Below are 23,311 nucleotides of genomic sequence, written 5' to 3'. Positions count from 1 at the left end.
GCCCTAGCTTGCCGTAGCAATGACCATAAGACCGTTGTATTTTTTATTAAAGAATACATTTTCTGTCGGTTTGGCATTCCTAAAGCCATCATTAGTGATGGTGGAACACATTTTTGCAACAGAGTTGTTGCATCCCTAGTTAAAAAGTACGGAGTTACACACAAAATAGCAACTCCTTATCATCCACAAACTAGCGGACAAGTAGAAGTTTCTAATAGGGAAATCAAAAAGATTTTAGAAACAACAGTAAACCCTGATAGGAAAGACTGGTCGAAGCGTCTATCGGATGCCTTATGGGCATATAGAACTGCTTTCAAAACTCCTATAGGTATGTCTCCCTTTAGACTTGTATTTGGGAAACCATGTCATTTGCCCGTTGAATTAGAGCACCGCGGCTCGTGGGCTATAAAAAGCCTTAACTTCAATATTGATGAGGCGGGCGTCAAACGCAAGTTACAATTAAATGAGCTTGAAGAAATCCGTAGCGATTCTTACGATCTCGCGAAGGATTATAAAGCCAACATGAAACGTGTTCATGATAAGCATATCTTTGCGAAAAGAGTTTGTGGTTGGACAAAAGGTTTTGCTTTACAACTCCCCGCCTACATATTTTCCCAGTGGAAACTAAAAACCCGTTGGTCCGGTCCTTTTCTCGTTATCAAGTCACCCCTTACGGGCAATTACCTTGGTAAATCCCAAGGACAACAAGTACCTTTCAAGTTAATGGTCAACGGTTAAAACATTTTCACTAACTTTTGTCCCCCTCGATGTGGAGGAAGTCCTTTTACGGGACCTCGCCTATGAGGATCGACCTTGTCATGTGGTGTACTTACTTTCATTTCCATATACCGATAAGTACACCATTCAGTAACCGGCCCTCCCTATGGAGTGTGTGGCTGTAAGTACCGGATCCTAAGTCCACAGTTCACATAATTCACGTTTTCCACTTTCGTGATGTTTTTCGCTTTTTGAGTCATGTTCCTCTATGAAGTGAATTATGTATTTATTGTTTTTCGCCTTCCTTATAATAAACAAATAAAATAAATTAAGATTCTTAAAAATCATAGACATAGCAATCCAACAAGTCCGGGGAATCGACTTTAAACGCACGACGTTGTAAAACAAATTTTGTGTTTAAAAATTTGTTTGGGGTGGGAAGTCGATCTTTCCATCCGGATTGTTCGAACCTTCTAGTTGGGTTGTTTAGGTCCATTAGTATAGTTCATTGGGGTTGACGCCATCTAATTTAGTGTTCATTAGTTCGCGATAACTTACGCCATGCACGCACTACGAGGCGTTTTCCACTATCTTATTCGTCACCCCGGTTGGAATCGAGTGTTTTATGGATCATTGATTGGAAATTCTCTCCTGATCATTTCCATATCTCATTCGCAAAGAATCGGACCGATAACGAAGCGGAAATCTAGTTTGAAATTGCGCTAAAAATCGACGAAAGTCGAAACAATCGAATTGGGCTTGGGCCGACTCGCGCTCACCTACAGCGCGCCCGCGCCCCCCTTTCCAAAACCAAATCGCGATCTTCTTCTTCTCCAGCCGCTTTACACAAATTTTAATCCAAACCCTATCAACCAAAATAAAAAAAATATATATATATATAATAAAAATAGAATACATCACAATAATCAGACACCCACGCCCATTGTGAAACACCAATCTTCCACACAATCCAACCGTTTCCACCATTAAACCATCCACCAATTCAAGTTTTCATACCCACCGTCGTACCTACCATAACCACCACTGTTGGTTTAGTTAGAGTTCATCAAACTCGAATCCACCACCATCTACAAACCCCAAATCAGTTCAAACTTCAATGGCGCTAACGACGAGAATTCTCGCCGAAAACGCGCGTTTTCTTTCGGATTTCAGCGCCATTTTATGACGCGGAGATGTTTAAGAGAAATTGGAACGGACTGTGGTATTCGACAGAGGATTTCTATCACTTTGATTTGGTAGAACAGTTTTATAAGAAACGAGAAGTGGAGGGAAATAGGATTTTCATTAGGATAGCAGAACGCGGAGGGAAGTTACGAGACGCTTGTTGGTCGAAGCTATTAGGAATCACCCCCAGAACCAACCTAGATACAACCAAACAGAATCCCAAAGATATCGCAGTTCTCGTTTTGATGAAAGATACGGTCATAGAGGGTGAATACAATACGATATCTCATTCGCTCGTCAGCCGACGACCTCGAGAACCAATCAACCGGGTGCCGCTCGGTGGATTGGTAAGAACGCCCCGGGAAAGACAAAGTCGGCGACATCGGACTTGATTGTCCGTGACGTTCTCTCGGAATTTGCAAACGAAGGAGTATAATTTCTACATCCTTGATTTAATTTTGAATGTGATTAGAGAGTGGGAAAAGCACGGGCCTCTTCCCCGTATTGATCACTAAGATTATGCTCTCATTTAGAGCCGCCGCTAGATCACGCTCCTATTAAGATCAAATTGCCTTCTAATCCAAGTATTTATAAGGAATGCATTCAAAAGACTTGGCCGTTGGTTCCGCAGAGAAGGAAGTTGAGTGGGATAATGTAGGGAAGATATGACATGGTTGGTTGAGGATAATTTTGATAGTCATACTTCTAATTTAGAGCGAATGATAATGCCGCAAACCGGTTTGCGATGCGCGGTTATCATATCTGTGGAAGATATTAGACATAGACAAATTGTAATTGAAATAAGCAAAACGAACCTTCGACGATAGTTGAAATGCTTTAAAGGGTCGAAGATATATTGTTTAACATGGAGGTTATCCACAAGAATCACCAAGCCCAAGATGCGACTCAAGATCGAGATGGAAGCACGCTTGTTCAGGGATAGAGATGCTACGACGATGCCACTCGTGGATGAGTCCGTCTCACCGAAGTCCGAGAGGCATGAGCGTCGTCCGCCCAGAGCCGGATGGCTCAAGCCATTCATTTCACCACAGAACCAGTCTCCATCTCGGGGACCATCTTCTTCCTGCGCTTAGGTAGGTTCACCATCAGTTGTGGTCCTTTAATTACATTGTTTTATTGTTTTCTTAGTGGAATTTTATTTTAGTAGTTAGATTTGAGTATTAAGTTGTTTGTTTTAGATTGCTTGGATTTCATATTATTTTAATATAATTTATTTTTATCATCTTTTCGTGATAGTTGTCTTGGAAGTAAAAGTTGAAAATTAGATAAATACCTAGCATACCTATGATTTTTGTAGTGGTAGCATGATATGTAGGAGAGTTTAGAAATTACCGTTCTAAACCAAGTAAAAGATACCAGGGTTGTTAGGAAATCAAAACAATGGTTAGTTTCGGTTTCGGTTTGGCAGTTTTCTATTTCCGAAATTGCCTTAAAACAATTTGGTAATTTGCCGATTCGTTTTGGAAACCCGTAACCTATTTAAACTTCCATCATACTACACTCACAACCCACACTACACCCCACAATCATCTTTCACTTTTCACTCCAACCTTTTTTTCTTGTTTTTCTTAGAAACTCACTTTCTGCACCTACGAAGGCAAGCGCTTCAAAGCGTAGAAGAGCTTGACTTCGCCCTACTTTCTTTATCAGAATCGAAAAAAAATCCGCTTTAAAGTAGCGACCAGCGCTCAAACACTGAAATCAAAAATCATCGCCTGGCTTCCGCTTTCAAGTAGCGACCCGCGCTAAAACACTGTAATTTCAAAAACCAAAGAGCGGCGACTTCGCTCTTTATCTGAAGCCGCTTCGCCGCCTCTCTAGATAATCACGAAATTTTCGATTTTCTGAGGTTCTTCCAGGTTTTCGCAGCTATTCTACAAGTAGTGTTGAGATGACACCACCTATAGTGATTCTGAACAGTCTTTTTGAAGACTTGATGGGAACCTATACCTATGGAGCATCGTTCGAAAGCGGATCGTGCAATTAGGGATGCGCGCATCTTCGGTGAGTGATGACGATTCTTTTCACCTAAGCTAACTGAATTCTTCTATAATAATATTACTTTTTTTTGTACCCAAGAAGGAGAACAAAAATTTTCCCTTACTATTGATGGTACGACTATGGAATTCAATAAACACTTGATAGCTTTGGTTTTGGGATTGCCATTACCTGACCCTATGCACACGTGGGGATATATGACAGATAACTCATACCTATATGAATATGCCTATTTCCATGAGTATTATGGGGGAGGGGTATTTCGTATCATGGACCAAGACCAATATAACATCGCCCGAAAGTAGCCTATCACCGAATGTAGGCACAACCATGTTGTTCATCATGATGAACATTCTAGGGAACGGCAGTTTATTTCCGCCCAATAATACCGGTGACGTTTTTTCCTTGCTTTTAGCCGAGGGACGCCGTAGGTATGACATTCCCGAAGTTTTAGTTGCTACTCGGGCGAGCCCATACCTTGAGGCATAAGTACCTTCTTATGCCTGTCTTGGTTTGCCGCCTTATGCTTGGCGCTTGCCTACCCGTATTGCAGTACGCGATTACCGATTGGAAAAGGGTCAAAATCATGAGACCCACCAATCGTGGTGGTAAGATCATTCGAGCCATGACTTGGCGGGATGGCAGGTGCAACCACATTTGGTTGCTCCTTACACCCCATCGACCAAATAACACTAGAGAGGTTAGCATTAGTTGATGATACACCACGAAGGGCAAGTTGTTATGGCATGGCGGGATGCGAAAAGAACCTCATATAGAAGAGGAGGATGACGAGTAAATGTTGGGGTGCAGGTAAGTTTTAGTTAAGTTAGTGTCCGCTTATGTCCCAAGCAATTTAATTGCTGTAACCCCATAATGGGTGGAACTCTTTATAGTGGCGTCGGTTTTTATTTCCTATATTAGTACGCTCTAACATTGTTTTGCGGATGTTTCGAATTTCAGCGTTTCAATGGTATTTTTCCTACCCTCTTTATTTAAACGCTTTGAGGACAAAGCATGCTTTTTGTTGGGGGGGCATAGAAACACGTGTAATTAAGACATCTGTTAGGATAGAGATATGTATAATGTGCACTTGTTTTCTAGTTAAAATTTAAAAAAAAATTCAAAAATATAAATAAAAAAAAAAATATATGCTATACACTTAGGAATATTAGTATTGTTTTCTTTCTCCATGCTCTTAACAATCTAGAAGTCTCACGTAGCTGTTGCATCAGAATAATTGTTAGAAACTTAGGTTAATATGTAGGTAATAATCTTTGCATCTATCTATAAATTTATTACATGAGTATCTATGATTGTTAGCAAGAAGTTTGAAATCTAGGCTAGAGTACTTATTCTACAAATCCCGTGAGAATATAGCCTAAAAAGCCTTATATGATTAAACATGTGAGAAATGACACAAGGGAGAAGTTAAATCCGATAGAGAAATCACACGTCCACTTGCTTGATCACTAAACCATATCCTAAGCGAGAATTTAGGCCACTCTTTGGATCGATATAGCCGAAATTCAAACCTATGAATTATTTTCCGCTAGTCGCCACTCACGAGCCCTTTCTTTAGCCTTCCATAAACCACAATTCCTTTACCCTGTTACAAAACAAAACAAAATAAAAAAATCAACCTACCCAATTTAGAATAAGTCTGAGAATAGAATGAGGAAGAAAGAAGAAGAGAAAAACCTGTGTAAACAAAAAATTAGTTAGTTGCTTCCAAAATAAAGAAAAAGAAGTTTCCATCCAAAGAGAAAAAAAAAAAAAGAAAAAAAAAAAATAGAAATAAATAAAAACTCCAAAAAATAGAATAAAAGGGAGTCAAAGGCCAAAGAAAAAAGAAAAAAAATATGGCTAAGGATGGAAACAAAGTAGAAGCAAAAAGTAATTAACAAGGTTTTCTCCAAGTTACATAATATGAAGACTCTATTATCTCAGACTTGTCCTTTGAATATCCATTTCCTTCCTTCTTAAACCATCTCCTAATCCCGCAACACCTAATAAAGACCCTAGCTCAATTAGGAATAGGTTAGTGTGATAGTAAGTGGCGATGTGTTTGATCGACCCCGGCTTCCTTTGATGTCATTGAGATTGTAAGGTAAAGTGTGCCCACCGCATTAATCGGAGTGTAAACTTGAGTGGAAAAATCAGAGAGGTTTTTGTCTTGACATTTATGTGAGGACCTACTTAAGGACGCTATTCCGAAGTTTCTAAACAAACAAACGCTAAACATTTCATAGTATTACTCATTGTTATATGTTTATTGTAGATGATTGTTTATTATGCATATATTAACTTAGGTTTTTGACTGTTATTCTTATGTAATTGCTAGAGAGATGTATAGATAGTTGAGCATGAATAAGGAAACAATAGTTTTATTTTCTTAGTCGTTGTAGTATAGATGAAGTTTGTGAGTACCTTCATCGAAAACTCTCACGAGGCTATAACTCGTCCACTAGGGGAATTCCTAGTGGTTTAAGGCCTTGTTGCATATGGTCAATGCAATCGCGACTCAGCTAAACGAGTAGTTAGAACTCCATTTTTGGTCACTTATTCTAATTTCTCATCTTTGCTTGAGGACAAGCAAAATGCTGTTTGGGGGTGGTTTGATAAGAGCCCAAAACTGTAGTTTTAACCCCTTAATAATCATACTGTTAGACCAATTATGTGAATAATAAGTAAGAGTTAATACTGATTACGTGTTTTATGCATTTCGGGCTTCAAAGTCCATTATGTGCGTAAAATGTGCCACATTTTAGCGAGATAAAAGGAGCAAAAGTCATTGAGAACTTCCAATGCCATATCTTTGGACTCGACATCGGATTGAGGCCTACCTTATGTCAAAACGACCGACTTGGAAAGAGCTTTCCAATGGTCCAAGCCTTGACCCAATCAGAGGAGCAGAAGTGGACGAAAAGTCTGTGGAAGCCAACTGCAGCTGAAGAGGCCTTTTTGATTTGAAAAAGAATTGGGTTTTGGGCCCGATTTCTCGCCCAAACCATGGCTCCAAGCCCATGCACGAATTTTGGATCTGGATGTATAAAACAAAAGCTTAGCTCTTTGTTAAAAGGTAGCTAGTTAGACCTAAATTAAAATATAGAATTATAGATCTAGTTTTATTAATGAAATTAAGTTTTAGTTCCATTTAAATTCTTGTTTTAGATTAAATCTCTGAATCATTGTTCTTGATTGATTAGATAAATAAAATAGATAGTTTGTCAATTTCGAATTTGTCATTTCCATTCTAGATCTAATTTCAATTCTTGATCCTATTTCATTCCAGCCATTAAATTAGATTCATTATTGTTCAAATTAAGTAAATCTAAATTTCTTACATTACGTTTAGTTTAGATTCAATGGGAAATGTTAGATTGATGATTCAAGGCTAAACCTCCATTAGAGGGGTTGATGAAGCCTTGATGAAAACTTAGTTGTTTAGTATAGAAACGTTGTAGCATCTATTCCACTCTGAAGAAGATGGTGTTTTAGCCATGAGAATGGGTGGCTTGGCGACCTCACATGCTAGTTAGCACTTGGTAGAAATGCCATGAACACTAGGGATTAGACTCGAATTCTTGCCGGAAAACGTAAGAATCGAGATACCACAATCTGTACTAGGTCATTAAGTTGGATTCGAGGTGGATTCAATTCCTCTAATTCCTTTATCTAGAGTCAAACAATAGTATTTCCATAGCATTTGTAGTTGATTTCTAGTAATCATCTTAATTAAGTATCGTAGTATAATATTTCGTAAAGCTCTCATTGACTTAAGAGCGACTAGTTAGACTAAGAAAACAATCCATGCTAGGGAACTAGGAGTGGAACGAACTTCGTACTCCATTTAGTGCAATTCACATTGAGAGTAGAAGATTTGATAATAGAGTATAAAAGGATAGTTTAGTTTACTTACGTTGTGAATTCATAGTTCATTTCGTAGGTAGACTATTCATTTTATAGTTATCAGTTTGTCAATCCAAGAGGGTTCTAAAAGTGAGCCATCTCTTCACTTATATAGTGTGAAGAGATTGACACTTTTAGCCCTCTAATTTCTTAGACTTTAAGAAACCTAATTCTAGAACTTTCTTTAGCTTTCTTGAGTGGAGTGGGCCTTGGGCCTAAACCCATATCTGATAGCAGCTTTGGCCTTTTGTCTTCTGCAGCTTCCTTTGTAGAGTCCAGGTCTTAGAAGGAGTTGGGTCTTGATCATAGTAGTCTTAGAATGATGTTTTGAGCTTTCGACTTTTTAGGTCCTTTAGTTGACTTTGACCTCGACCATTGACTTTGAGCTTTGACTTTTAGCAATTGACTTTTAGCACTTTCTCCTGATCTTCCCAAATGGTCCCTTTTAGGCTCCTTTTGACTCGAGAATGCATACTTTGAGGTTTCTGGTTCTATAACAGGCTTGTAACCTGAAAGGCAATAAGAAGGTGGTTATTCTTAGTTATTGATCATAATATTGACTGAATTGAAACATTGTGTGGTACCTCTGGGAGTGGCCCATGGAAGGGCTATGATGGAAAGGCGCCTAGCCCGGGTATGGGTGACGGTTGCGCTATGGTGTGATCCCACTTCGCTTAAGAGGTTATCCAAAGATCTTGGCTATAAGTAATTGATCCACAAAATCCTAACATCGAGGCCTTTTCCTAACTGTTTTCGCTATCGGGTTGGTGAGAACTCCATAGTTAAGCCTGCTTGGGCAGGAGTAGTCCAAGGATGGGTGACCTCCTGGGAAGCTGTTGTTATTTCAGTGTTTGAAAACCCTACACTGTCGGATGTCCATAGTGACTAAGTGGGGACAGTATCGATGTGGTAGGATGGGGGCAGGTCATTACAAAATGGTATCAGAGCCGAGGATGGCTCGATCTTTAGGTGGTGGGATTGTAATACCCCTGGGCGAGGACGGAGGAGGGGGTATGATGGAAAGGCGCCTAACCTAGGTATAGGTGACGGTTGTGCCATTGTGTGATCCCACTGATAGGGTTATATACTAAAAGCATTACTTTTGTATTAACTCTAATTCTTTATTTTTTGAATGAGAATCATATGGGCAAATATTATGCATATTATATTTGTTATTAGTTATATGCATGTGTCTAATACTTTATGTTGTAGATGATATGGTGTGTGGTGACACACAGAAGATCATATCATCACTACCTGATAAAGTATAAGTAAACGTTCACAACCTAGATGGATTTGGACAAACCATTGGTACGGTTGTATTATAATCTGGTATTAGTCTATCTTGACTACAGGATTACACTAGTACACTTTTGTGTATTGAAGCAGGACTAAGTGAGGTTGTTTCTCTTTATCGACTATATAAGAGAACAAACACCTCTGTTATTATGGATGCTTGTTCTCTTAATCCGGATATAATAACGGCACTTTACGCATTGTATACATTGCTTTAAATCATCAATGAGTGAGATTCATTTGTGAATCAACAATCTCGATGGATTGGGTAATGACATTGTATGTAAGGTGTGCTGTTGATTATAGAAGGAATCCATGTCTCGCAAGTAGTCGGGTTGATGATGTCCCCTTGAGGAGCTCATAAGGATTGTCATGTAAACCCTACAGGTGGATTTAATCTGACATGACAATGAGGTTGAGTGGTACTACTCAAGGACATAAGAAGTTGATTAATGTAGTTGTCAGTAAGTTGACTTAATCAACGGACATTATGTATCTTAAACACGGGGAGATCAACGAGCATATAATATGGAGCCCATAAATGCTGACACGTAATTTGGGATTAGGGCAGTAGTGCAACAATGGCCTTTAGTGGAATAAGCCATTTGTTGACGGACTTGGGCCGTGTGTTCTGGGTGAACATGGGAAGCCCAAGCCCGTCAGGAGGCCCAACCCTAATTTCTCCTCATGTTCCCTGTTGTAACCTATAAATAGAAACCACTTTCTCTGGCCGAAATTAATAAAGGTTTTCTTAGGAAAGACAATATATAGAAGAGGATATATGACTGATAATGCATACCTCTATAACACGTGGGGATATATGACTGATAATGCCTTTGCCTGATCCTGCAAACACGTGGGGATATATGACTGATAATGCATACCTCTATAACTATGCATATTTCCACGAGTATTATGGGGGAGGGGTGTTTCGTGTAATGGACCAAAGGCAATATAACATAGCCCTTGCTAGCCTGTCCTTGAACGTAGGCACCACCATGTTATTTATCCTGATGAATATTTTAGGGGAGTGGCGGTTTACTTCTGCAAATAGTATCGCTGGTGACGTTTTCCTTGCTTTAGCTAAGGGACGTCGCCTATATGACATTCCCAGGGTTTTAGTGGCTAGTCTAGCGAGAGCCCATAGCATGCGACATAAGTATCTTCTTATGCTTGTTTTGGTTTGCCACATCATGCGCGGTTGTTTACCTGAATTATGTACCCAGTTCACATATTGGGTTGGGTTGGGATTGAAATCATGAGACCCACCAATTGTATTATTCGATCTTTCCGTGGAATGACTTGGCCGGGATGGCAAGTGCAACCTCATTTGGCTGCTCCTTACACCCCATCCAACCAAGTGGTGCTTGACAGGTTAGCTATGGTTGATGATACACAGCGAAGGGCTTGGCAAGTTGTCTTAGCGTGGCAGGATGCGAAGGAACCTCACTTCTTTATAGAAGAGGAGGATAACGCTTAAACGGTGGAAATAAGGTAGGTTTTTTATTTTTGTTCGTGTCTGCTTATGTCCCAAGCAATTTGATTTTTGTTATCCCCATAACGGGTGGAACTCATATAGAGTTGCGTCTATTTTATTTATCTATATTAGTATGTTTTAACTTTGTTTTAAGTTCTTATCAATGGGGACGTTTTTAGGGGAGACCGGGAGTGAGATAACCTAAGTTGGTTTTATGATCCAGTGCCCTGAGTTATTACCAAGAATAGAAAAAATACCATCTCATTCAGTTTTCTTATCCTTAGTCTTCAGAGATTTTTTTCCAATAGTGGTAAAATCCTCCATTGTCAACAGTGCGAGTTCACTAGTGTGATCAAAACCTCTGCTTTTTCTGCTTCTCTTATGGCTTCACCATTAGACAATCTTACGGTATTCCCTCCTCTTTCAAACATGTCTCAAGCCCAACAAGGTCCGAACTTTGTTCCCCCACAAGGCCAAAGTCTTTCTAATCCTCCACCATCAGTGAGTAATGGTATGGGTGCTGTACAAATTGGATCCGCTCAACCGCAGAACACCAATGGAGAGAATAATACAATCAATCGGTTGCGGAGAAACTGGAGTACACTCTTCTAGTTAGGTACAAGTGCTTCATCTGATGTTGATCTTTAGCAGGTTGACCTTCAATTTGTTGATGGGGTTGCTTAAGTTCCGATGGATTTGCTTCACAAAGGGTTCAACGACTGGAGAGACTATGTAGTAGGATTCTTCTTAGGGCAACGTCTCCCATACAAAGTGGTCAAAGATTTCTTAAGGAAGAAGTGGCAAATTAAAGGAGAATTTGAAATGGTGTCTGATGCCAATCTATACTATTTCAAATTCCGAAATTAAGAAGATAGAAGAGTGGTGTTGGAAGCTGGACCAGTTTTTATAGCTAGTAGATGTTTTGTAGTTATGGAATGGTCACCAAAAATTGAAAAAAAGAAAAAAACTGTTAAAGCTATCCCTATTTGGGTTAAGTTACATGAGGTTCCAAACGATTTATGGACTGGGGAGGGATTGAGTTTTATGTCAAGTAGAATCAGGAAACCACAAAGAATGGATGGTTTAACAGCAGTGATAAGAGCCCAAAACTGTAGTTTTAACCCCTTAATAATCATACTGTTAGACCAATTATGTGAATAATAAGTAAGAGTTAATACTGATTACGTGTTTTTATGCATTTCAGGCTTCAAAGTCCATTATGTGCAGAAATGTGCCACTTTAGCGAGATAAAGGAGCAAAAGTCAGCAGAACTTCCGAATGCCATATCTTTGGACTCAGACCTCGGAATTGGGCCTACTTTATGTCAAAACGACCGGCTCGGAAAGAGCTTTGCAATGGTCCAAGCTTTGACCCAATCAGAGGAGTAGAAGTGGACGAAAAGTCTGCTGAAGCCAACGGCAGCTGAAGAGGCCTTTTTGGATCGAATATTGGGTTTTGGGCACGATTCGGCGGCCCAAAACATGGCTCCAAGCCCATGCAAGATTTTTGGATCTGAATGTATAAAAACAAAAGCTTAGCTCTTTATTAATGGTAGCTAGTTAGACCTAAATTAATATATAGAATTCTAGATCTAGTTTTAATTAATTAATTAAGTTTTAGTTCCATTTCAATTCTTGTTTTAGATTAAGTCTTTGAATCATTGTTCTTGATTGATTAGATAAATAAAAATAGTTATTTTATCAATTTCGAATTGTGTATCTCAATCTATTAGATCTAGTTTTAATTATTGTTGGTTATCAATTCTTAGTTATTAATTAGATTTTGATTATTGTTTAGTTAAATTTCATAAAGTTAGAATCTTTGTAATATGTTGTATTCAATTTCAATGGGAAATGATGGTTTGATGAATCAAGGCTAAAACCTCCATTAGAGGGGTTGATGAAGCCTTGATGAAAACTTAGTTGTATGGTGTAGAAACGTTGTAGAGTCTATTCCATTCTAGAAAGTCGTGTTTCGCCATGAGAATGGGTGGACGACCTCACATGCTAGTTATAATTGGTAGAAATGCCATGTTAATTAGGGATTAGAACTCGAAATTCTTACCGTAAGAACGTAAGAATTGGATTACAACAGTCTATTCTAGGTGATTAAGTTGGATTCGAGGTGGATTCAATTCCCCTCTAATTCTTTATCTAGATTCAAGAACATTAGTATTTCCATATATTTCGTAGTGACATTCAACATATTGCTTTTCATATTTCATCGTAGTATAATTCCCCTTCGTAAAGCTCTCATAGACTTAAAAACGACTAGTTAGATTAGAAAACATCCATGCTATGGAACTAGGAGTGGAACGAACTTCATTACTCCATTCTATTTCGATAGATTCGAGAGTAGAAGATTTGATAAACAATTGAGAGTAAAAGTAAAGTTTAGTTTACTTACGTTGTGAATTCATCGTTCATTTCGTAGGTAAACTATACATTTTACGTATATCAAGCAGCGAAAAAGTGGCTAATGTATCCAAGAGTTTGTATGTTAGTTGAGATTAGTTCTGAGTTACCTGAATCTTTTGAAATCAATATGGGTGGAGATGATGTTAGAAGAATAGTAGTGGAATATAGCTGGGTTCCCAAATTTTGTGGTAACTGCAAAATATTTGGGCATAAAACTATAAACTGCTTCAGACAAGATGAGTTGGATGGTAGTACAGATAACATAACGAATGAAGCGACTGTTGATAGCACTACACCTGAAAGTAGTTGTCTGAGAAATGAGAATGGGGAAATAGTAACACCAGTTGACCATATTCATTCGGATACGGTTGGTGTAGCAGAGCATAGTAATAACCAAGTGATGGTGAATGGGGCTGGATTGGAGTGTAACCCAGTAGAAAATGGTTTGGGGGTTAGAACGGAAATAGTCATCACACATGAAGATATAACTATAGGTGAATTTACACCGACTGCACAAGAACTGTGTAATATTCTAATGCCTATTCCAGGTACTATAGAGCAAGAGTTGGCCATAATCCCTTATGTTGAAGCTATGCCGTCTATTGCCAATTCAATTGAACCAGTAATGCAATATAATGAAGACTACAATGTCTTTAGTGTCCTTGCAGAGGAAGCGAAAGAGGGAGATGCTTCAGACGAAGAAATCTCAGAGGAGGAAACAGAATATTTTGGGGATAGGAATACAATTCCACTGGAATCAGCACAGAGTATCACTCCAACTTTGCAGAAACATAAAGGCCCTACCGTGAGATTGCATAAACAGCCGCAGAATGACAGCACAAGTTAGAGTACTGGGAAGAAGAGTAGGGGTCGTCCTAAGGGTTCAAGAAGAAAAAGACACCGTTACTAATGGTAGCTCCTTTCAGTATATGGAATGTGAGAGGTACTAACGACATTCAAAGGGCTAAAGAAATAAATAAGATTTGAATAGAGAAGAAACTTTGTTTTTTTGGACTTTTGGAGGCAAAAGTTAGAATGCACAAATATGATGAAATAAGAAATATATGCTGCCCTGCTTGGCAACATGTCCACAACTACAACAAGAGTCCGGCTGGGCATATTTAGGCCTGCTGGGATCCTTTCCTCATGAGTGTCCATAAAATATCAGAATCAGCACATTTTATTCATTGCAAGGTGCTTTATCTCCCGGAGAACAAGAGTTTTTTTTTGACAGTGGTGTATGCAAGTAACTCTAGTTCTGAGAGGCTACAGTTATGGCAGGATATCAGGCTCATTTATAACTCTATCACTGGCCCATGATGTGTAGTAGGGGATTTCAACAACATTTTGTTTGCAAACGAAAGAGTTGGAGGAGAGCCTATGCACCCTAGGGAAGCTCTGGACTTTAACTTGTGTTTAAAAGGGGCAGGTCTCTCTGATCTCAATTACATTCGGTTCTTTTTTACATGGTCAAACTGTAGGAACCATTATTTCAGAATGACAATTTCTACGAACCGCGAAAACCACGCGCAGTAAAATAGAGGGTCTTCACGGTTTGGTTAGAAATTCATACCTTTAGAACGGCTAAGATAACTCTGAGAATCCAAATCAGCAACGAATCCGAATCAATAATCAACCTCTTGATCTTCTGTTGTATTCCTTTCAATAGATTGGACGTTGTGTGGCAACGATCTACCAACGCTCTTCTCTCTCTCAAGATCAGAAATGAATTTAGATCTACTTTCTTGCCTCTTTTTCTAATTCAGATGAATAGTGAATAGTTAATTTCGGCCAGGAGAGAAGAGATTTTATTTATAGGCTACAACAGGGACCATGAGGAGAAATTAGGGTTGGGCCTCCCGACGGGCTTAGGCTTTCCATGTTCGCCCAGAACACACGGCCCAAGTCTGTCAACAAATGGCTTATTCCACTAAAGGCCATTGTTGCACTACCGCCCTAATCCCAAATTACGTGTCAGCATTTATGGGCTCCATATTATATGCTCGTTGATCTCCCCGTGTTTAAGATATCGAATGTCCGTTGATTAAGTCAAGTTACTGACAACTACATTAATCAACTTCTTATGTCCTTGAGTAGTACCACTCAACCTCATTGTCATGTTGGAATAAATCCACCTGTAGGGTTTACATGACAATCTTTTTGAGCTCCTCAAGGGGACATCATCAACCCGACTTCCTGCGGGTCACGGATTCCTTCTATAATCAACATCACACCTTACATACAATGTCATTACCCAATCCATCAAGTTTGTTGATTCACAAATGAATCTCAATCATTAATGATTTAAAGCAATGTACAATGCACGTAAGTGCCTATTATTATATCTGGATTAAGAGGACAAGCATCCATAATAATAGAGGTGTTTGTTCTCTTATATAGTCAGTATAAGGAGAATCTCTTATATAGTCAGTATAAGGAGAAACAACCTCACTTGGTCCTGTTCAATACACATAAAGTGTACTAGTGTAATCCTATAGTCAAGATAGACTAATACCAGATTATACTACAACCGTACCAATGGTTTGTCCAAATCCATCTAGGTTGTGAACTATTACTTATACTTTATAAGGTACTGATGATATGATCTTCTGTGTGTTCAAACCATATCATCTACAACATAAAGTATTAGACACATGCATATAACTAATAACATATATAATATGCATAACATTTGCCCATATGATTCTCATTCAAAATATAAAGAATTAGAGTTAATACAAAAGTAATGCTTTTAGTATATAACTTTATCACAAACAAATCCATTGGTAGTGCTAATATTATGTCTAAAATTGACAGATGCCTTGTTAACAATTTATGGCATGCAAGTTTTCCATATACTAATGCTGAATTTTTGCCGCAAGGAGTCTCGAATTACTCTCCCATGTTACTAAAGGGGATCGACTTCAACAGTTCTACAAAGCCATTCAGGTTCTACAACTTTTGGGCCATCCAAGAAGAATTCCTTGTTATGCTTGAGGATGTCTGGAACACTACCATCTATTCCAATCCTATGTATGTGTTGATTTAGAAGCTCAAACTACTTAAGGAAAGAGTCAGGCCTTGGGCAAAGCTGCACTTTTCTAATCTGCATGAAAGATTAATCAAAGACATGCAAGAGCTCCAGGATATTCAAATGCTTCTACAACATAACCCAAATGATGCGATGATTGGTGAACAGGAAAGAGTGGCCTTGAAGAAGTACAAAGACCTTGCCTTTGCGGAAGATATTGATTTGTTGCAAAAAAGTGATTGTCTCTGGATGAAAGATGGGGATAGAGCTACCACTTACTTCTTTAATTCTCTTAAAGAAAAGAAGGCTAGTGATATAATGTAAAACGATAGTTTTACCCACGCACAAGCGACGAAACTCAAGCGCGAGTAAAACTAAAGCTATACGTGATTCTATATTATCAAAGTTTTCTACACTCTCGATGCGATTGCACTAAGTGGAGTAGACAATTTGTTCCACTCCTAGTTCTTTAGAATTAGCGTTTACTAAGATTATCAGTCTACCAAAGTTAATGAGACTAACACCGAAATTATACTACAATGGAAATTATACTAACAAGATACGATAATTCAACTACAGAATACTAAATTGATACTATGATAAGGAATTAGGGGGGATTGATTCCACCTTAACTCGACTTAATTTACTAACGAAGAACTGTCGTAATCCGAATTGAAATGCTTTCGCATAGCAATTTGGTCCTCCTAATCCCTAATTGTTCATGGCAATCTCTACCAACTAACAACTAGTATGTGAAACAATCAACCCCATTCTCATGGTGAACTAATTGTTTTCTAGAATGGAATGGAAAATCACGAACTATTCTACGCTAACAAAAATCAAGCTTCATCAAGGCTTATTCAACCCCCTCTAATCATTATGCTATCATTTCAATATGAATTTAAGCAGGACATGATATAAAAATTATAAATTTACAATATTGATCTAATCAGGAATTCAAAACTAAATTAACAACTAATAATTGAATTTAATAAAATTATGAATAACTAAAATTATGAATAACTAACTACTTTTATTAATCTAATGGAGAATTATCAAATGATTCAATAACTAAATTAAAACAAGGTAATAAAAACTAATTAAAAATGGATTCTAAAACTAGATCAAAGTAATTTAATAAATGAAAATTAAAATTATGAATAACTAACTACTTTTATTAATCTAATGAAGAATTATCAAATGATTCAATAACTAAATTAAAACAAGGTAATAAAAACTAATTAAAAATGGATTCTAAAACTAGATCTAAGTAATTTAACAAACCAAAACTAAAATTATGAATAACTAACTACTTTTATTAATCTAATGAAGAATTATCAAATGATTCAATAACTAAATTAAAACAAGGTAATAAAAACTAATTAAAAATGGATTCTAAAACTGGATCTAAAAACTAAGTATTGGCTAATGGTTACCTACAAAACTAGATGCTTAAGAGTTAAGTCTTCTCCTCCAAATGGAGGAGACAAGATCCACTTTTTTGTGCATGGGCTGAGAAGCCATGTTTTGGGCCTGAAAATCGAGCCCAAACCCAATTTCTTCAGTCCACAGAGGCCTTTTCAGCTAGATTTGGCTTCAACAGACATTTTTTCCACTTCTGCTCCTATGATTGGGTCAAATCTTGGACCATTGGAAATCTCCTTCCAAGCCGGTCGTTTTGGTATAAAGTATGCCTGATTCCGAAGTCTAAGTCCAAAGATATGGCCTTCGGAAGTTTTGCTAACTTTTGTGTGCTGTTTCTGCCCACGTTGACTTTGACTTTTCAACTTTGACCGGGCTTTAAAAAGGCTTTTTCTCCTTGAATCTTGGCGTTTAATCACAGAACTCCTTGACAACCAACCTTTGCTCCTTTATCTCTCAAAAGGGGCGCATTTCTACACATAATTGATTCCAATACCTGAAATACATAAAAGCACGTCATCAGCATTAACTCTTATTTATTACTCGCATAATTGGTCTAAAAGTATTATTGTTAAGGGGTTAAAACTATAGTTTTGGACTCTTATCAAACCACCCCCAAACAGCATTTTGCTTATTCTAAAGCAAATATGAGAAATTAGAATAAGTGACAAAAATGGAGTTCTAACTAATCTCGTTTTGCTGAGTGCGATTGCATTTATTATATGCAACAAGGCCTTAAACCACTAGGAATTCCCTAGTGGACGAGTTATAGCCTCGTGAGAGTTTTCTAGTAAAGGTACTCACAAACTTCATCTATACTACAACGACTAAGAAATAAAACTATTGTTTCCTTAATTATTCTCAAATATCTATACATCTCACTAGCAATGAATAAGAATAAGCAAGTCAAAACCTAAGCTAATATATGCATAACAATCAATCATCTACGAATAAACATATATACAACGAGTAATGCTATGAAATGCAGTAACAGGTTCGTTTCTGAAACTTTGGAATAGCGTCCTTAAGTAGGTCCTCACATCAAGGTCAAGATAAAAATCATTATGATTTTTCCACCCAAGTTTTACTACTCCAGTGTGTAGTGGGCACACTATACCTTACAATCTCAATGACACACAAGAAAGCCGAAGTCGATCAAACACATCTGCCACTTACGATCACACTAACATATTCCTAATTGAGCTAGAGGTCTTTATTAGGTGTTGTGGGGATTAGGAGATGGTTCAAGAAGGAAGGAAATGGATATTTAAAAAGGACAAGTCTGAGATAATAGGGTCTTCATATTACGTAACTAGAGAAAACCTTGTTCTTTTGCTTCTACAATTTGTTTCCATCCTTAGCCTTTTTATTTTGGCTTTTCGACTCCTTTTATTCTATTTTTCGAGTTTTTATTTTATTTCTTTTATTTTCTTTGGATTGAAATTTCTTTTTTTTTTTTCTGAAGCAACTAACTAACCTTTGTTTACACAGGTTTTTCTCTTCTTCTTTCTTCACTCATCCTATTCTCAGACTTATTCTAAAATGGGTAGGTTGATTTTTTTTTTTTTTTTTTAATTCTGTTTTGTTTTTGTAGCAGGGTAAAGGAATTGTGGCTTATGAAAGACTAAAGAAAGGCTGAGAGGGGCGACTAGCGGAAAATAATTCATATTTTTGAATTTCTGGCTATATCGATCCAAAAAGGGCCTAAATTCTCTCTTAGGACATGGTATAGTGGTCAAGCAAGTGGACGTGTTATTTTTCTATCCGGAATTTACTTCTCCATTGTGTCATTTCTCAAATATTTCACTCATATAAGGCTTTAGGCTATATTCTCACAGGATTAGTAGAATAAGTACTCTAGCCTAGATTTCAGAAACTTACTGCCAATACAACATAGATACTCATGTAATATATTTATAGAAAGATGCAAGATTATTACCTACATATTAACCTAAGTTTCTAAAAACTATTCTAATGCAAAAGCTATCGTGAAACTTCTAGATTATTACGAGCATAGAGAAAGAAACAATACCAATATTCCTAAGTGTACATCATAAACTTTTTATTTATATTTTTGAAATTTTGAAATTTTACTAGAAAACAAGTGCATATTGTACATATCTATATCCTAACAGGTGTCTTAAATTACGCTTGTTTCTATGCCACCCCCAAACAAAAGCATGCTTTGTCCTCAAAGTATAGAAATAAAAAAGGTAGAAAATTACCATGGAAACGCGTGAAATTTGGAACATCTGCAAAACAAAGTTAAAACATACTAATAAAGAAAAATAGACGCAACTCTATATGAGTTCCACCCGTTATGGGGTTATCTAGAATTAAATTGCTTGGGACATAAGCAGACACTAACTGAAACTAAAAACTTACCTTATCTCCACCGCTTAAGTATCATCATCCTCCTCTTCTATAAAGAAGTGAGGTTCCTTCGTCGGTCTGCCATGCCATGACAACTTGCCAAGCCTTTCGTCGTGTATCATTTACCCGTTCTAACCTGTCAAGTGTTACTTGGTCTGATGGAGTGTAAGGAGCAACCAAATGAGGTTGCACCTGCCATCCTGGCCAAGTCATAACTCGAACGAACCACGCAATTGGTGGGTCTCATGATTTCGACCCTAACCCAATCCGTGAAAGGGGCACAAAAATCTGGGAATAAGCATAGCATTATTAGGCAAACTAATACAGGCATAAGAAGATACTTATGCCTCATACTGTGAGCTTGAGCTAAACTTGAAACTAAGGTCCGAGGAAGGTCATAGAGCATACATCCCATGGCTAAAGCAAGGAAAACATTGCAAGTGGCATCATTCACAGAAGAAAAACGCCATTCCCCTAATATGTTTAGCATAATAAAAAACATCACCGTGCCCACGTTAAGGGACAAGCTACCAAGGGATACGTTATATTGCCCTTGGTCCTCTATTCGGAAAATTCCTGCCCCATAAGCCTCATGCAAGAACTCATAGGTGTAGACATACATATTATCTACCCAATAGCCCCATGGGTCTTGTATTTCAGCGGGCATAGAAAGTCCGAGAGCAAAGGCTAACAAGAACCTGGAAATTTCCATTGGTTCATCCTCAATGGTGATGGAGAACACTTGTTCTCCATCTGGTCTATCAAAGAACTTACAATTATCATAAAAATAAGATGTAAGTGCAGGACAATAGAGTTCATCAGGACTTACCATTAGTGATTCCTCGCCTACTTGTATGATCACATCGCAAAACCACGCCCCATAGGTGTCACTTTGGAACAAGTCTTCGAAAGACTGCTCAGGTATGACTGTAAGAGATTTCATCACAATAAACACACTCTAGAAGTGCTGCAAAAAACCCTGGAATAACTCACAAAAAATCAAAAATTTCAATGGCTACGAAGGTCAGGGCGCGGGGCGACTCACACATTGCCTTGGATGGGTGCAGGTCGCGCTCAGTCTTTAGCTCGAGTTACAGTGATTTGGGCGCGGGTCGCGCTCTCTGAGGCATAGGTCGCACTTTGATGGAACTCGAGTTGCAGTGTTTTAAGCACGGGGTGTGCTCGGAATTAGTCTTGTGAGGGCGCAGGTCGCGCTCCGGGTATGAAGAACAGGGTGCAGTGAAAAACAAAAGGGAAAAAATTGGAGGTTTAAGGTGAGAGATGCAAGTGAGAGTTGTGGGTTGTAGGGTATAATGAATAAAGTATTTAAGGAGGTTTAGCTTCTAAAATGAATTCTACAAATTTCCCTATTTATTAAGGCAATTTTCGGAAATCGAATATTTCCAAAACCTAAAATGAAAACTACCCAAATTCATTTTTCTAAAACAAACCTAAGATCTTTTAGATTGAAATTAAAATAGAAACTTCCTAACTCATTGAAATTTTCATTATACCAAAATTTCTAATCTTAGCCACAACTCATATCGGCAACATTCCCAACAACTCATATTTTCCACGATTTGCATAATTTAACGTTTAAAATGGTGGATAAGATAAAACAATGCAAAAAGACAATAATACCACCCCCAAACAATTCGGGAAGGTGGGATTCATTCAAAAACCAAATTAAATAAAAATAGAAATTCAAATAACAATTAACCACAGAATTCAAATTTAACTACTGAATTTAACAACTTAACATCCAAACTACTAAAAAACAATGATAAAAACAACATCAATACAACAAATTTCCTAACCACTAGCCACGAGATAAAGATGGGCCCTGGGATGAAGATGTGCCAGCGCCATCAGTCCTGCGTCGACGACGCTCATGCCTGTCAGAGTTGTCAGACCTAGAATCCTGCTGAGCTCACAAGTGTCGTAGCACCTCTTCTTGGAATCTCTGTGTAGATTCCCAACGCTCATTCTCGCGTTGGGCACAAGTCTCATAATTTTGATGTATGGTAGTCTGCCGAGTCTGGAGATCTTCACAAATAGTATTAAGAGAACGCATGCCACGATGAAGCACTGACATGTGTTCCATATCCGAATTACATCTCTCCAAGGCATTGGCATCAAAACATGCCGTATCCTCCTCATCCGAACCTGAATAAACTACTCTATCCTCCAGTAACCTCCAAGTCTTATGGATACACTCCGTATAAATAGTTGCGTTTGAATGGAACTTTAACATAATACGATCAGATTTCGGGGTAACTCCCAAACTCATCATGATCTTTGTTATCAAAATAAGGAGAGGTGCAATTCTTGTCCGAAGTAGTTGTATTGGAACTGACGAATCTGAAGTGCTCAATGGGAAGGCAACCATGTTCAATGTTGAGCAACTTCCAAGAACTTTGAGGCTTATTATTCCGGACATACCAACAGACAAAGTTATTATAACTGGGTTGGGTAGCAAATGGGCTCCGCTCGAATTGCACAGTGACTCAGAAGGGGAAGGTCATGTGTCTATGGATGTGGCTGGTACGTCGAGGATGGATAGATATATGAACCCACTCAGTCCTATAGGTATGGACTCTAAGAATGTGAAGGATACAGATTGGGATGATATTATGGACAGTGATTGTATGCTTGAAGATGATGGTCTAGTTTATGGAGAATTTAGTGGTAGTGATAGCCCAGGTAGTGTTACTACATGCTTCGGAATGGCTGGAGTCATATCTGGTGTGGAAAGTGGCTGTCATGCTGAAGAAGTTAATGGAGTTGATGGTGTGTCCGCAGCAGGGGTAGAAAAGAGTGGTGGTCATCCATATTAGGTTAGTGGTGTTGCTGGTGTTGCGGCGGGGGAAGAAAGCAGTGGTGGTCAGGCGATATGTTCAGGACGTTACGGTGGAGTATTATACCAGCACGTCCTCGGAACTCCGCACACCGCTCCTGCAGTGTGCCCATTAGGTCCAATAATGCTTCCTTTTGAGTATATCCGCCCCCAAGTAATGGATAACGGTGTGTGTACGCAGGACAATGGTTGCGGCTACAATCCAAATATCAATGGTGGTACTAATAATGACATATATGACAAACCACCAGTCGTTTTACCGGCATTTGGAAGGGGTATGGGTGATGGAGAAGGAGCGCAGCTGACAGAAGAGAATCGGTACAGTAGTGAACAAGTTGACCACTTGAAGGAAAGAGGAGAGAAATCCCAACGGTACAAGGAGGTTGTGGTTGACGAAGGTCGCATAGAAGATGCACCTCCAACTGAGTGGGTAGCTCCAGATCCAAATTTACTGACTGTGGCTATGGAGTTCCCTGAAAGGAGTTTGTTTATTTTTCACATGAAGACTTTTGCAATTAAACATAACTTTGAACTATTAAGATTGAAAACGAATGGAGAAAGTGCGCTTAGGATGTAAAAATTTTGAGATGAATAGTTTGAGTTTCACG

This window comes from Coptis chinensis, chromosome 8 (assembly GCF_015680905.1).
Source record: "Coptis chinensis isolate HL-2020 chromosome 8, ASM1568090v1, whole genome shotgun sequence".
In the NCBI taxonomy this organism is placed as follows: Eukaryota; Viridiplantae; Streptophyta; class Magnoliopsida; order Ranunculales; family Ranunculaceae; genus Coptis; species Coptis chinensis.
Note: the sequence above shows the minus strand (reverse complement) of the source record.